At 39.0% G+C, this 16,003-nt stretch overlaps 1 protein-coding gene and 1 long non-coding RNA gene across 2 annotated transcripts in view; one reads left to right on the top strand and one right to left on the bottom strand.

Annotated features, from left to right (window-relative positions):
- Positions 1–16,003, bottom strand: part of ppp2r5eb (protein phosphatase 2, regulatory subunit B', epsilon isoform b) — a 122,300-nt gene that overhangs the window by 61,583 nt on the left and 44,714 nt on the right. The gene's annotated exons all lie outside the window — the stretch shown is intronic.
- Positions 10,648–14,403, top strand: LOC134353193 (uncharacterized). The gene is made up of 3 exons (XR_010019564.1): positions 10,648–10,710; positions 13,014–13,088; positions 13,670–14,403. It is a non-coding gene; the product is annotated as an uncharacterized LOC134353193 (long non-coding RNA).

The raw sequence follows: 16,003 nt of genomic DNA, 5'->3' as shown, positions 1-16,003 counted from the left end.
GAAGACCATGAAGGATTAGTTGGTAGGCGGCACACTTCACAAAGGGCAAACTTTAGTACACACAAGGTGCCATTACAGGAAACATTCAAAGTTAACAAAAATGATTCAGCATGCACTGTATGCAATTAGCAAGGTATTATTCTTGACAAAAGGTCCAAGGTGAATAGTGATCCAGCTGTAAGATCCTGTTTGCATTATATATCAACATGAATAAAATAGGGGAGCAATATTGTAATAGACAACATGAAAGTTGTGCTAGTAAGCAACTCACTTTCTCGAGTAACGGAAGGCAAAGTGACCAACACATGTAAAGTAAACTCAAGTTCTACGCAAACATGAGAAAATCTGCAGATGCTGGAAATCCAAAGCAACACACAAAAAGTTGGATGAACTCAGCGGGAAAGGCAGCATCTAATGAAAAAGAGTAAACAGTCGATGTTTTGGGCCGAGACCTTTCATCAGGACACTTCAACAGTCCTGGTGAAGGGTCTCAGCCAAAACATCGACTGGTTACTCTTTTCAGTAGATGCTGCCTGACCTGCTGAGTTCCTTCAGCTTGTTGAGTGTGTAACTCAAGTTCAATGTGATTATGGACCCAGGCTCAAGGGTCACAAATTCTAATATGCAACATGGACATTAATACAAACTATAATTCTGCTGTGAAGAGAAGATAAAATTCAAATAATAAACAAACTTAATGAACTCACTTTCTATTGATTCTGAAGCACATAAAAAATAGTCAAAGTAACAGCTGCCATCAAGAAAGTAATTATGTGGTGTGATACAGCAATGCTTCATTATATATGATAACAAAAAGAATAACAGCTGATAACTACAGCTGTTGGGCTTATCAGAAAAAAGCTTCTCTCAGAGGTAATTAAGTCTCTGTAGCTTTCTACCCTACAGAATAGCTGTCATGAAGGATAACTAATGACTACAGTAAAAATCAGACTTTTATCACAATTCAAGCCAGTAGTGACAATACACTAATTTCATTATAGACATATTGTAAAACAAAGATAGTTAAAATATGCTAATGTGATTTTTATAAGATCATCTATTTAATGATTGATACATAAATATATCAAATGGACTGAATGCACATCATGAAAATAGGAAACTAACAAACAACCAACCATACATTTAGTGTGAGTGAGGATACCAATTAACACAGGCCATTGTTCTTGTATATTCACTTTTTTTAAACTCACAAGCATCTGCACTTAATTTTCTTCCATATTTAAAATTATAACCTCTAAACACAACTAATCAATGTGGTACCAAAACAATAAAAAAAAGCACTATTTATAAAATAGATTCTGAATTAATTCTAACAGAGAAAATAAATGATTTTTGTACTCAAAAGTGAATGCACTCAGAATATGCTTAACCGTCCAAACGTTTGCTACAATCTGTCATTAACACAGCAGGTTGCTATTAACTCCTTTAAAAAAACTAATTTCTACGTCATTGCCAAACAGTTTAATCCAAAATCAACAGCTGGTAGGAAGGGTAAGTTATGGGTTTGATGGTTAATTATGCTAACTTCCCTCTTTACTAGCTTTTAATGGATTTGATAAAAGAACAATTACAATTTATTTAAACCCAAGACATGACTAAACAAGATTTTTGGTTTAAACCTTACAGACTGTGACTGTGTGACCACACAAATGATGAGTGCCGGCAACCAACTACGGCATTTTGCAGACAACTCACAAAACTGCTAGATACTCCAGTAGATATACATCTTCTGAACTGTGATCGCTGCAGACTGCAGTTGGCAATTGCCCTTTTAAGGGTGTACACTTGAACCACCTTAACAATCTGGCACTTTTGTGATCTTTTGGAAGTTTGGTGAACTAGACTCTTGAGAATGTAGGTATGGCTGGGGCGACCATCACTGGGGTGGACCCTGTTTCGACGCCTGATAGCAGAAGATGAACCGGTGACGGGTTCCCACTATACTGTGTCAATTGAAACGTCCACCAAGATTAAATTCTTCATGGACAGGAGTGGAAAATAAGGAGATGTTCAGCAGCATCTACCTGCATATGACCGGTCTCCCTCTCTTCTCACTAAGTTTTGGGTCCACACCGTCAAGCTCAGGAGCAGATCTTGCCCGGCAAGTATCGGGATCCTGGGCAGGTTTCACTCGGCTCAGCACTGAATGGACTCCGCAGCTATGGACTCACTTTTGGGGACTCTGCAGCTCATGTTCCATGTGCTTTTGTTTACTTCTTTTAAAACTATTTGCATGATTAGACCTATTTTGCAAATTGGATAGATGGCAGTCTTGCGTGTGTGTGATTTTATTATGGTTTCTTTGTTTTGTAAGTGCTTGCAAAAAGATGAATATCAGGATTGTTTATGATATACATACTTCAATAAATTTGAACTCTGAACTTTTCCTTTGCCAAATTTACAAGGAATCTGCTGGGTCTGGAGGACCTGAGTTAGGACTTTATTCCTTGGAAAGTATAAGACTGAGAGATTTGACAGAGGCACACAAAATGATGAAGGGTTTATATAGGGTAAGGGCAAGCAGGCTTTTTCCACTGAGGTTGGGTGGGACTACAACTAGATGTCATGGGCTAAGGGTGAAAGGTGAAGCGTTTAAGAGGAACATGAGGGGAAACTTCTTCACTCAAGAGTATCGTGAGTGTTTACCGAGATGTCAACAGAAGTGGTCCACGCGAGCTTGATTTCAACATTCAGAGGTTTGGATAGGTACATGGAGGGGTACGGAGGGCTACAGTCCCAGTGCAGGTTGATGGGAATAGGCAGTTTAAATGGTTTGGCATGGATTAGATGGGCCAAAGGGCCCATTTCTGTGCAGTACTTTTCTATGACTCTATGAGTATTACCACATCATCAATGATGGGTCTAAAATTAGCATCTTCATTTTGTGCAACTTTATAACTGGTCAATTCAATTAATGTAGCCCATGCCACACATCTAGACCAGAAATAGTCATAGTCATACTTTATTGATCCCGGGGGAAATTGGTTTTCGAAACAGTTGCACCATAAATAATAAATAGTAATAGAACCATAAATAGTTAAATAGTAATATGTAAATTATGCCAGTAAATTATGAAGTAAGTCCAGGACCAGCCTATTGGCTCAGGGTGTCTGACCCTCCAAGGGAGGAGTTGGAAAGTTTGATGGCCACAGGCAGATATTGCACCCCATTCCCCACACAGCTTTGTTTTCTCCACTATCACCTCCCAGCTTCTGTTGCTATCTCCTTCTCCTACCTGACTCCATTTACCCATCAACCCCTTCTCACCTAGATCCACCTCCTGATCTCATCCCTCCCCCCCGCCCCCGCTTACCTCTTTATACTGGCTATATCTCCCCTTTTCATTCCTAGTTTTGATGCAGTCTCAAGCAACTACTCTTTTGCCTGCAGAGATACTGCTTGACCTGCTGAATTCCTCCAGCAGCTTGTTTTTTGCTCAAGAATATTGCAATTGTTCAAAAGAAATGGTGTCTGCAGAATAAAAGAAACTCTAGATGGAAAAGCACTGGAAATGTAATGTTTTCATTAGCTGGTCAAGTGGCTGCACGTTTTCAGCTTTAGAATTTCATAAACCATTATATCACATGAAAATATCAACGGTTATATGCTAATTAGTAGTTTAAGTCTCAGTTAAGACCATAAAGATACAGGAGTGAAATTAGGCCATTTGGCACATCGAGACTGCTCCACCATTTCATCGTGGCTGATTTAATTTATGCTCTCAGCTCCAATCCCCTGCCTTCTCCCCGTATCCCAGTTAACTGTGTAAGAGGTCGAACATTTGTGCAGCTTGATCAATGTGTGGCTCCAAACCTGTATAAGAGAAATTAATCCCTGACCAACATGTTATTGCATTTGTTACATTGATAGCTAGGAGGGCCATTTTGTTGAAGTGGAAGGATACATCAGCTCCCACTTTGTCACAATGGTTCTCTCAAGTGATGCTATGTCTTAGTTTGGAGAAAATTAGAAGTCGAACCTTTGAACCTTTATTTGATTTTGAGAAAAGATGGGGCTCATTTGCTCATTATTATCATTTGAGTTAATTGATATAACTTTTCCACGATCTAATTGTAAATTTTTTAGTATATTTTCTTGCTGGCGGTTTGATGTTTATTTTTAGAAGCTTTTTGTATTACGCATGACTCCAGGGTTGTACATCTAATGGGTTCCCTTTTTTTCTCACTTTTCTGCTTAGTAGGTTTTTTTTGATATCACAGAATTTTTTTTCAATCTTTAAGATAATGTCTTTTTTGAGACATTGTAAGTGTTGTTACTTCAATGTACTCATGTTATTTTTCCTGTATAATATAACAATAAAAAGATTTGAAAAGAAAGAGAAATTAATCCCAATGCATGTAAAATTACCTGAAATATACATTATTGTATCCCTAGGTCATCAACATCCTGACTATAATTGCATTATAAAAGGTGCATTTAGTTTCTGGGAGGATAGCAGAAGAAAAACAGAACAATTTGTTAAAGCACAGACTGATGAGATTAACGTGGAAGCATAGTGAACTGTTTCTAGTTCCCAAAATCATCAAGCAGCCTTTCTTCATATTCATCAGAATAAAATGGTAATGGAAAAAAAAATCAAAGTTCTTGTATTCTAGAACATTACTCTACTTAAATGCATGAATGCAAATGATTACAGCATACACTGAGTTTAAATTAATATATTCCAATGTATCCTAAATACAAGTTAATTTCCCATTCCAACAAGAAAACAATTATTAACAGCTAAATTTAACTCCATTCATTTGACCATTACAATCACTTAATTCCCTTTATTTTCTTCTTAAGATACCATGATGGTGACACATTCTTTGCAAGAAATTACCTACAAGATTGTTTGCACAAACATCTAGTAATTTTGTAATGTAACACTCTTGAGAATTATAGAGCAGTGTGTGAAAAGATTGGAAGCAACAAAAAGGGATCCAAAACAAATTCTGTTGATGCACCAGAGAAAGCATCCTACCTGGATGTATCACGGCTTGGTTTGGCAACTGCTGTACATGCAACCGCGAGAATCTGCAGAGAATTCTGTACACAGCTCAGCACATTACAGAAACAAGCCTGCCCTCTGTGGACTCTGTCTATACCTAAGATCATAAGACATAGGAGCAGAATTAGGCCATTTGGTCTATCAAGTCTGCTCCGCCATTCAATCATGGCTGACCCTTTTTAACCCTCCTCAGCCCCACTCTGCAGCCTTCTCCCCGTAACCTCTGATGCCATGTCCAATCAAGAACCTATCAAGCTCCGCCTTAAATATACCCAACGAACTGGCCTCCACAGCTGCCTATGGTCATAAATTCCACAAATTCACCAACCTCTGACTAAAGAAACCGTATCTCTGTTTTAAATGAACGTCCCTCCATGAGGCTATGCCCTTTTGTCCTAGGCTCCCCCACCATGGGAAAGATCCTTTCCACATCTACCATGTCTAGGTCTTTCAATATTCAAAAGATTTCAATGAGATCCCCTCATCCTTCTAAATACCAGCGAGTGCTGACACTGAGCTATCAAATGCTCCTTGTATTATAACCCTTTCATTCCCGGAATCAACCTTGCGAACCTCCTCTGAACCCTCTCCGATGCCAGTACATCTTTTCTTAGATGAGAGCTCAAAAAGGTTCACAATACTCAAGGTGAGGCTTCACCAGTGCCATCAAAGCCTCAGCATCACATCTCTGCTCTTGCATTCTAAACCTCTTGAAATGAATGCTAACATTGCATTTTCACCACCAAGTTAACCTTTAGGTTGTTCTGCACAACGACTCCCAAGTCTCAAGTCCCTTGCAACTCAGATTTTTGGATTTTCTCCCCATTTAGAAAATAGTCTGCACATTTATTTCTACTATCAAAGTGCATGACCATGCATTTTCCAACATCGTATTTCACTTGCCACTCTCTTGCCCATTCTCCAAATATGTCCAAGTCCTTCTGCAGCCTACCCATTTCCTCAACACTACCTGCCCCTCCACCTATTTTTCTATCATCAGCAAACTTGGCAACAAAGCTATCTATTCCATCAACAAAATCACTGATATACAGCATAAAACCAAGTTGTCCGAACACCAACCCCTGAGGAACACGACTAGTCACTGGCAGCCAACCAGAAAAGAATCCTATTATTATCACTCGCTGCCTCCTACCAATCAGCTAATTCTCTAACCATGCCAGTGTCTTTCCTGTAATACCATGGGATCTTAAGTGGGTAAGCAGCCTCATGTGTGGCACCTTGTCAAAGGCCTTCTGGAAGTCTAAATATACAATATACACTGCATCTCCTTTATCCATCCTACATGTAATCTCCACAAAGAATTCTAACAGGTTCATCACACAAGATTTCCCCCTTAAGGAAACCATGCTGACTTTGTCCTATTGTTTCTAAGTGCTCCATAACCTCATCCTTAACAATTGACTCCAACATCTTCCCAACAACTGAGGTCAGGCTAACTGGTCTATAATTTCCTTTCCCACGAGGGAGAAGATACAAAAGACTGAAAGTGTGTCATCAGACTCAGGAACAGATTCTATTCTGTTTTTATAAGAATACTGACTGTTTCCCCAGTACAATAAGATAGACTCTTGACCTCACAATCTACCTACACTGCACTTTCTCTGTAGCTGTTATGCTTTATTCTGCGTTCTGTACTACCTCAACACATTGTGTAATGATTTGATCTGTATGAACAGCATGCAAGACAAGCTTTTCACTGTATCCCAGTACAGGCAACAATATTAAGCTAATTACAAAATGGGGATGACACCACAAAAGATATACAGGAGGAGAGGATGGGCAAATGCGAGACCAAAGAGCAAACGTACTGTTGCAGACAAAGAACATGTCAGAAGCATCATATATTTGATTAAATAATCCTAGTCCAGTGTTTGCCAACCTTTTTTAGGCCCCTTAAAGCACTTTCATACTTGTCAATGCTTAGGCACAATATACTTTCCGGCACCCCACAGTGCAAAAACATTTCTACCATATGCTAAAATGAGAGAAAAAAAAATTCTGTTTTAAATTTTTGTCTTTAAACCTGGCTTTCACTGTACCTAAGTGCTGTACAGTAGCTTCGACATCAATGTGATCCTTGAACTTGATGGTTTTTAGCAGGAGTTGAAATATTTGGTTCAAGTTGTGACAGCAAAAGCGTCAGGTCCCCACACATAACAATGTCCAAGCAGCTTCTGGTTTTTGTGAGTATGTGGTTCACTGCACTGAAGCCACTTTCATTAAGGTAGGAGGACGTACATGCAATGAAGAGCAGTTTGGCTCTTTTCCAAAGACCAGAAAACTTCATATGACAGTGGCCACATACCACAAGTTCAATTTTGTTTCCCAAAATCTGGTCGAGTATGAGCAAAAATTCAACCACGGTGTTGAAAAGATCAAAGAAACATTTCAAGCAGCAGCCTTTTGACAGCCAACACGCTTCAATGTGAAGCAAGCAAGCATTCAAACTCTTCATCGTTATCTTGGCATAACTGGTGAATTATTCTGCCATTAAATGGATGAGCTTTAATTTTGTTGATAGCAGATGTTACAAGAGTCATGCTGGGAAAAAAAGTCGCTGGCTGAGGTTTTTAGTTGCAAGATGTTGACGATGAATTACACAATGGATTGTGAACAGACTTGAAATTTCTTTTTTTCCATAAGTGCCACTAAACCATCATGGCAACCTGTCATATATGATGCACCATCTGTTGCACAAGAAATCATGTTCCTAATTGGAATACTTTTATCCTCAATATACATTTTGGGTTCATTGTAGATTGACTGTCTGTTGATATTTTTTTTAAACTTTTTACAAAAGAGAATCTCTTCATAAAACTTTTTCTCTTATGCCAGACATATGCCTTTAGCAATGCCTCATTGACTCGCACAGTTGACTCATCCAGTTATATCCCAAATTCTGTTTTTTGTAGCTCTCTGCACAACTGGATACTCAATACCTTTGCTCATTTCATCAATATGACGAGCTACAGAGTTATTTACTCAGATAAATTAGTTTTAAACTACTGGTATCGATTTTGAGATTAGTAGTGAGCACGTCTGATACAGCAGGCATTATTAATCGTTCACTAATTGTATAAGAATTTCCACACTGCTATCATTTTTGAAATGTTATAAGAAGCAATGAGGCCACTACCAAGGTCATTTTTAGATTTCTTGGCAAATGACTCAAGTGTAATGCTTATCAAACGCCTTCATCTTCTGGAACTGAGTAGCCTTTTCAGAGTGTCTTTTACAGAAGTGTTCCTGCAATCTTGATGGTTTCATGGCTTTATTAGACAGTACAGTATTACAAATAAGACACATGGGGTGTCACTGATCTGACAGTAACAATAAAACCATACTCTGGGTATGTAACATTGTATTGATGCACTTTCTGTAGTTTGTTTCATAGCAGGATTAGAATTCAAGACTTCGCCGTCTTCAGAATCATAAGGATCACGCCATACGTAGATTATTTATCATTAACTGGGCTAAATTAATATCTAAAAATTAATGCAAACTGGGAATGCTGATCGGATGCTGACAACGGCAGCAAGTTGACACAATCAGTCAGCTCTCGCGCCTCAAGTTAGGGTGCCAGTTACCCCCTCTCCCAAGAGTCTCGAATGCCACCACCCCCCCCCACCAGATGACTTCTATTTCCCCCAACACTCCCTTAGGACACATAACTGCCCCCCACTGGGAATCACTGTCTTCATCTAAACGGGGTGCACCCAACACTGCTCAGTAGTTAAATGAGGAAAAAGTGCTTGTACTTCTCCTGTTACTTTGTCATTTTGGTAAAGATCTCAAAATTCACTGCAAGTGTGAAGACAACTGCACCCTGCAAACAACAGTCCAACCTGACCTCAATGAAAATGCTCAGTTTATTCACCTGGACACATGCATTCCAGTTTTTGATGTAAGACTATTAGCTAAACTGTTACGTGAGCACAAAGACAGAGAGTTTATTGTGTAAAACGTTAGTGATAAACTTTTGGTTAAAAATTGTTGGACTGTAGCAAAATATTTTACTAGTCAAAATGCAGTTTTTAAAAAAACTGAAGCAACTAACAGAAGAAAAAGTTTTTAAAAAACTTGATAAGAAATTTCCTATTTAAAAACAATTACCACCTGCTCAGTGTGTGTGCACGTGGGCACATGTGCTGGCGTGTGTGCATATAGATATATAGTCAAGCTTACTGAACGTGCCCCAGAATACCAGAGCATCAGCAACAAATTATTCAATTTTAACCAATCAGCTATACTGTGCCTTGTAAAAGTATTCAGGTCCCAACCCTTTTTTCACATGAATGAGTATTATAACCAGGGATTTTCATCAATTTAACTGAGAATTTTTATTTGTGAATTACATGCCCTGTTTTTTTAAAATGCACAGCCAACTATAAAGCATAAAATCTAAAAATGCAAAACCAGAATTGTCAACAGTTCAGAAGTATTCCTCCCCCTTTTGCTCAATACTTAGTTGAACCACCTCTCGGCTATTACAGCCAGTAGTCTTTTTGGTTAAGCCTCTGTTAGCTTTGCACAATATGATAGAACAAGATTCGCCCATTCTTCCTTGAAAAATTGCTTAAGATGTGCCAGGTCAGTTGGGGAGCAGCAGTGGACAGCAATCTTGTGGTCTTGCCAGAGATGTTTGATCAGGTTAAGGATTCTGACTGGGCCAATGAAGGATATTAATTTTCTTCACTGGAGGCCAGTCCATCATTGCTCTGTTAGTGTGCTTTGGGCCATTGCCCTGCTGAAAGATTAACTTCCTCCCCAGTTTAAGCTTTCAGGCAGAGGCTAGCAGGTTTTTTATCCAGGGTTTCTCTGTATTTAGCAGCATTCATCTTCCCATCAATCATGACCAGATTTCTAGTCCTTGCTGCTGTAAAATATCTCCTTGGCATAATGCTACCACCACCATACTTTACAGTAGGGATGATGTTACCTGGCTGATGTGTAGTTATTTTAGACTTACACCACAAGTACCGCTTAGTGTTGAGGGCAATAAGTTCACTTCAGTCTCATCTGACCACAAAATCTTCTTCCACATCTTTACAGTATCTTTTAAGTGATGCTTTGCAAAGCTTTGACAGGCGAGGATAAGTTCTTTTTCAGACAGGGCTTCTTTCTTGCCACTTTTCCATAAACACCCTTTATGTGCAAGGCCTTAGAGATTGTGGTGCCATGAACTTCATCTCGAGTTGTAGCCTCTGACTTTGGCAGCTCACTCATAGAGTGACCACTGGCATCACAATAGCCTCTCTCTTACAAGTGCCATTCTTCTCCAGGGACTAAGTTTAGGGGGCGACCTGACCTAGGCAGTGTGGCCATGTTTCAGATTTTTTCCACTTTTTCATGATGAACTGCAGTGAGCTCCGAGGCATATTCAGCGCCTTTGATATAGTCTTGTACCCTTCTCCAGGTTTGTGTTTCTCTATTATCATTTTTCTGACTTGTCTTGCATGCTCTTTTGTCTTCATTTTGGTTTGATCTGTTAAGAATCTACCATACTTTTGGACCTTACAGAGAGAGGAGTATTTATTCTTATGAATTTATTGAAAACAGGTGATCCTCCAATTTTCTACATCAACAAATTGAGTGAGTTGTTAAAGGAATATACAGTATTGTACCTGAGGAAAGTTAGCGTACTAACTACAAAGAGGGTGAGTACTTTTTCAGCCTCACAATTTTGGTTTTTAATTTTTAATAAACTGTTGACAGGTTTTGAATTTTTTTTTGATTTGACATGATGCACAATGTTTTGTAGATTAGCTCAAAAATCCTACTTTAATATATTTTAAGTTTAGAAGGTGAGACAGTAAAATGTGAAAATAGTTGTGGGGGGGGGGGCAGGACTGAATACTTTTTCCAAGGTACTGCATGTGTTCACTCTATCAGAAATTCTCGGGGTTTCACCAAGATTTCTCTGCTAGCTAGACCAATTTAATTTCCCTTCTCAGGTTTGATCAAAAGCCCCTCATTTGAAACGTTAACCTTTTCCCTTTCCACAGTTGCTGAGTTTTCCCAGCATTTTCTACCTTGTTTAATTTTTCCAGCATCTGCTTTGGGATGAAGACAAAGTCTGTAAAGGGATATGAAAAGATTAAGAAAATGCTCAAAACAACAAATTGAGTAATATTATGGGGAAATTATGCTATTCACTTCAAAACAAAGAATGGAAAAGTATATTATTTAAATTATCTGAGACTATTTCATATTGCTCAGAGAAGACTTGGTATCCTCCACCAAGCAGGAACTGAGTGTCTGAGTAATCGGCCGTACCTGCATATTCATTTTCTGGCCACAAGAGGGCAAAAAGTAAATTGCAATCTACGAATTCCATGTTTTTAGACTTGGCAATCACCCTCCACTTTAAATTTTTTCAGATTATACAAGTAGGACTAAACCATATGGTCCCTCAAACCTACAAAGTAATTCATCCACAAGAGGTCAACTACCACAAATCTGTCTGGTTCTCACAAACCATGAATTCCCCCAAAGCACAAAAATCATTCTCAGCCTCAGCTCTCTATTATTCTTTATTGCCACAGAGACAGAGTGCAAACCATAGGGAAATTTTGTTACAGCTGCACATGACTTTTGTCTGATCATACTGTGTACAGTTTTAGCCTACTTAATTTATGATATATTGTTTTGGATACAATGCAAAAACAGCTCACTAAACTGATTCCATATTTGAAGGAATTATCCTATAAAGAAATAGTATGCAGATTAAGTTTATACATCAGAGTTTAAAAGAGTGAAAGTTGATCAGCTTGAATCATAGGAGATTAAGCGGTTGAGACAGTAGTTGCTGTTAAAATCTTTCTTCTGTCATGAGAATCTAGAATTTGAGGGATAACTCACAATACTAGGGGTAAGACTGAGAAGAGCAGACATTTCATCTCTCAAAAAGTTGATTTGGAATTCTCTATTCAGAAAGCTCTAGAAGCAGAGTCATTAGGTATAAGCCATCTCAGCCTGAATTTTATACTTCAGGGGAATAAAAAAAATGGGAACAGGACATACATCCAACACTTACAATGCCTGTCATTCTGCTTTCAGGAAGAACGAATTGAGTTCATGATTAGATCAGCCATGATTTTGACTGATAGAGCAGTACAATTTAGATTCCCATCTAAGCCAGTCCCATATGCCCATTTTGTCCTTATCCCTCTACACCTCTCCTATCTATGTGCATGCTCAAATATCTATTCTTGAAAAATGGAGCATGTTTGAGGGACCATGTGGCTTAGTCCACTTCTTTTAGTTCAAAATATTTTTTTAAATTGGAAAGAAATCGCCAGGCCTCAAAATTTGCAATTAGCAGGCTTCAATTTTTTTTTTAAATAACATATTTCCATGGTTATTGGCTTCACATTCAAAGGCCAGTGACGTGGACAGTTGACAAAGGACCTCAGGAGTCGGAGCCTCCACTCTGCCTATGAAAAGCCAGCAACATGGACAAGGGAATAAAGGACATCCATGGCTGTTGAGCTGTCACAGATGTGTGCGTGTCCGTGACAGCAGGAGGGACAGAGCTCATCATTCGGCATACTCGGAGTTCAAGCTGTGGGGTCTGGTTATCAACTAATCTGGGGTCAATACCGAAGATCAAAGGTGAAGGTCGATCGGAAGTCCAGAAGTTGTAGTCCAATGATCGAAGCCTAAAGGCTCAGATGCCTGTCCTGCAGTTGGAGGACTGTTCCTGGGAATGTTTGGGAGAGAAGAAAAGGGCTTGTTGTGTTCCTTGTTGTGTTCTGCCGATCATTGTGGGTGCGCTATGTTGGCGATGGAATGTGTGGCGATCTATGCAGGCTGCTCCAGGCACACCATTAGATTTGTTGTTGATACAAACAAACACATTTCACTGTGTGTTTCAGTGTACATGTGATAAATAAATCTGAATCTGAAGCTTAATACTTTGGATAGAATGATGATCTGACCCTATTTTTAAACTTTTAAGATGTTTATCTGCAATCAACAGTTAGAATTCAACAAAATGGAGCACTTCACTCTCGCCTGCATGGATTGCTTGAAGGTAAGTTTAAGAATGTAATTCTTTATTACAGTTCATTTTCAAGCATTTTTATATCTTTATCAGCTAAAGATATGACGCCAATATTAAAGACTCCAATCACCAAGTCAAAAGGCCTTTCTCAACTTTGCATGCCTGAGCATCTGCAAGCTCATGATAATTGATGCTAAGTGATTTAATAAGTACTATCAAAACATACATTTTTTTTATTTTGAATTATTAGTTTATCTGAAACATGGCTGCTTTGCACAATCACATGATTTTGTACAGCACTATCACAAAATGATATGAACAGATGGTGCATTTGGGCTTTCCAACCACAAATCCTGCCCACAGGATCAAAACAAAATTTGCTGCAGTCCCAGTAAAGGTTCATAATCATGTGAATTGTCTGGTAGCTCCTTATCAAGAAATAAACACAAGGCCTGCAAGTCACTGAAGATACAATTACAGGTGTGTTGGGGAGGGGGGCAAGATGAAAATGTCAGTTCCAATGTCTCTGTAATTATGCTACAATCCAGTATTCAGGCATAGCAGTAAACTTCCATGTAAGGCATTGACTATTACACCATCTACCACAACAGGTCTACAGTGGATACAACCTACTGGCTCTCCACTCAGCCTTGGACAATCTGGACAACATCAATATCTATGTTAGACTGCTGTTTAATTGATCGCAACACAGCATTCAACACCATCATCCCCTCAAGCTTCAAAACCTGGACCTCTGTATCTCCCTCTGCAACCGGATCCTCTACTTCCACAGCGGGAGACCACAGTCAGTGTGGATCTGAAATAACATCTTCTCCTTGCTGACAATCAATGCAGGCGCTCCTTAGGGTTGTGTGCTTAACCCGCTGCTCACTGACTGCATGGCTAGGCACAGCTCAAACACCACCTATAAATTCGCTGATACTGTAATACAACTATTGTCAGCAGAATCTCAGATGGTGATGAGGAGACTGGAGTGAGATAGATTGGCTAGTTGATCTTAGTGAATGGTGGAGCAGGAATTTAAAGTTACTGACCCTCTCTGCCTCCCATACCCTAATGATGACCTGCTCAATGGAGCTTTGATTTCTTCCTCCTGTGGTAAATCATCAGCTCTTTGGTCTTGCTGACATTAAGCGAGAGGTTGTTGTTATGGTACTATTCAACCAGATTTCCAATCTCCCTCTGATATCCCAACTTATCATAATTCATGTTCACTCATTACCCCTATTCTTATTGACCTGGTCCCAAAAAGTATCAAAATGTAGAGATAAACATGAGAAAGTCCGCAGTGTTGGAAAATCCAGAGCAACATATACACAAAATGCTGAGGAACTCAGCAGGTCAGGCAGCATCTATGGAGCCGTTTCAAGCAAGCCCCTTCTTCAGGACAGAGAAGTAAGGGGAGGGGGGGAAATGCCAGAATAAAAAGGTGGGGGAAGAGTATAGATATCCCTTAAATTATAGCTCATTCCTGCCCAAATTTGATTGCTTACTCGCAGGCAGCTAAACCGTCAGCTCCAAATATATTTAATTCTGTAATTCCCTTTCCATTTCTCCCTCTTTCCCAATTTGATCACAATTTTGGCCACCAGCCTCTCAATATTAATGCCCATTTGATAATAATGTGAAGTGTAGTAAAACCTTTCACTATGAATTGCAAAACTCATCTCCTCCTTCTCTCCATATTTTAGTAATTGTGTTCAATTAGTAATATGGGCTTTTGATGCCGTTCAGATGCAAATTTATTTACCACACTTAAATCAAAGCATACAGTGAAACATACCAACTGACTTAACAACCAACACATCCAAAAATGTGCTGGGGGCAGCCGCCAGTGTCACCACACATTCCGGCACCAGCACAGCATACCTGCCCCCAATGCTCAGCAGAGCAACACACAGCACAATAAAATAAAAGTTAACAGGCAACTACAGCAAACAAATCCCGTTCCTCCCTATGCACGTGCATACAATCTTCTAATACTGTATCTCAGGACAGGCCATTTTCTTCAGCATCCAGCAGACTCGCAGATACTGGGGCCCCACTTCCCCTTCCCCAGGAGGTACAGTTATCATATCAAGTGCTTTTTGTGTATTTTCTAACTTATGGACAACCTCCATCCTCTATGCATTATGATACTGTCTGCTATCTATAGGTTGCACTGCAACAGAGAAAGTGTTGCCAAGTTATGAAATTTACTTGAAATTTCAAGAAAATATTTTATCAAACCAAGCCAACTGGAAATGCTAGTAATGGCATTAATGCATCTTAGGAATGCAATAAAATTATTTGTTACTTGTGGCAGCAAGTGTAAAATCTGTGGTGATCAGGAACTGATGATACCCCGAACTCACACCCCATTCTGATAAATATTATTCGACTGAAGTCAATCCCAGAAATGCTGAAATAGTGCGGAGAGAATATTCTGCATACAAAGTTACAAGGGCACTAGAGATGAGCAAGTATGTTTCTCAGCTTCCCTAGGACATCTTCATCTGTTTAAAAGTATTACTAATATGACACATTAAAAACACCTGCTGCATACTTCCATACTAAATAACCAACAATTCATGATTTAAAGTAAATAATTACATATAAATTTTTAAAGTTTATACATCTCCATCAATTGTGAGCCTTCGCACAATTTCATACAGTAGTTCAAGGGTGCATTCCAATATTCATTCATTGGAATATTGATTATCTAATATTATTCAATTTTACCCAATTATCAATTCAAATTTTGGCATCATTTGTGTGACATTCACTGTGTATAGCATTTATGAGTTTAGCAACTCATAGTCCAAATATATCGTGTCTATCAGAAAGAATCTGACAATTCATGCACTGGAACATTAACTTCATGTTAACTAGAATGCAAATTAACCATTACAAGGAAACTGTAAGCAAGTACCAACTTGTGGTTG

The sequence above is a fragment of the Mobula hypostoma genome, chromosome 1, assembly GCF_963921235.1.
Source record: "Mobula hypostoma chromosome 1, sMobHyp1.1, whole genome shotgun sequence".
In the NCBI taxonomy this organism is placed as follows: Eukaryota; Metazoa; Chordata; class Chondrichthyes; order Myliobatiformes; family Myliobatidae; genus Mobula; species Mobula hypostoma.
Note: the sequence above shows the minus strand (reverse complement) of the source record. Positions and strands in the feature narration are given on the sequence as shown.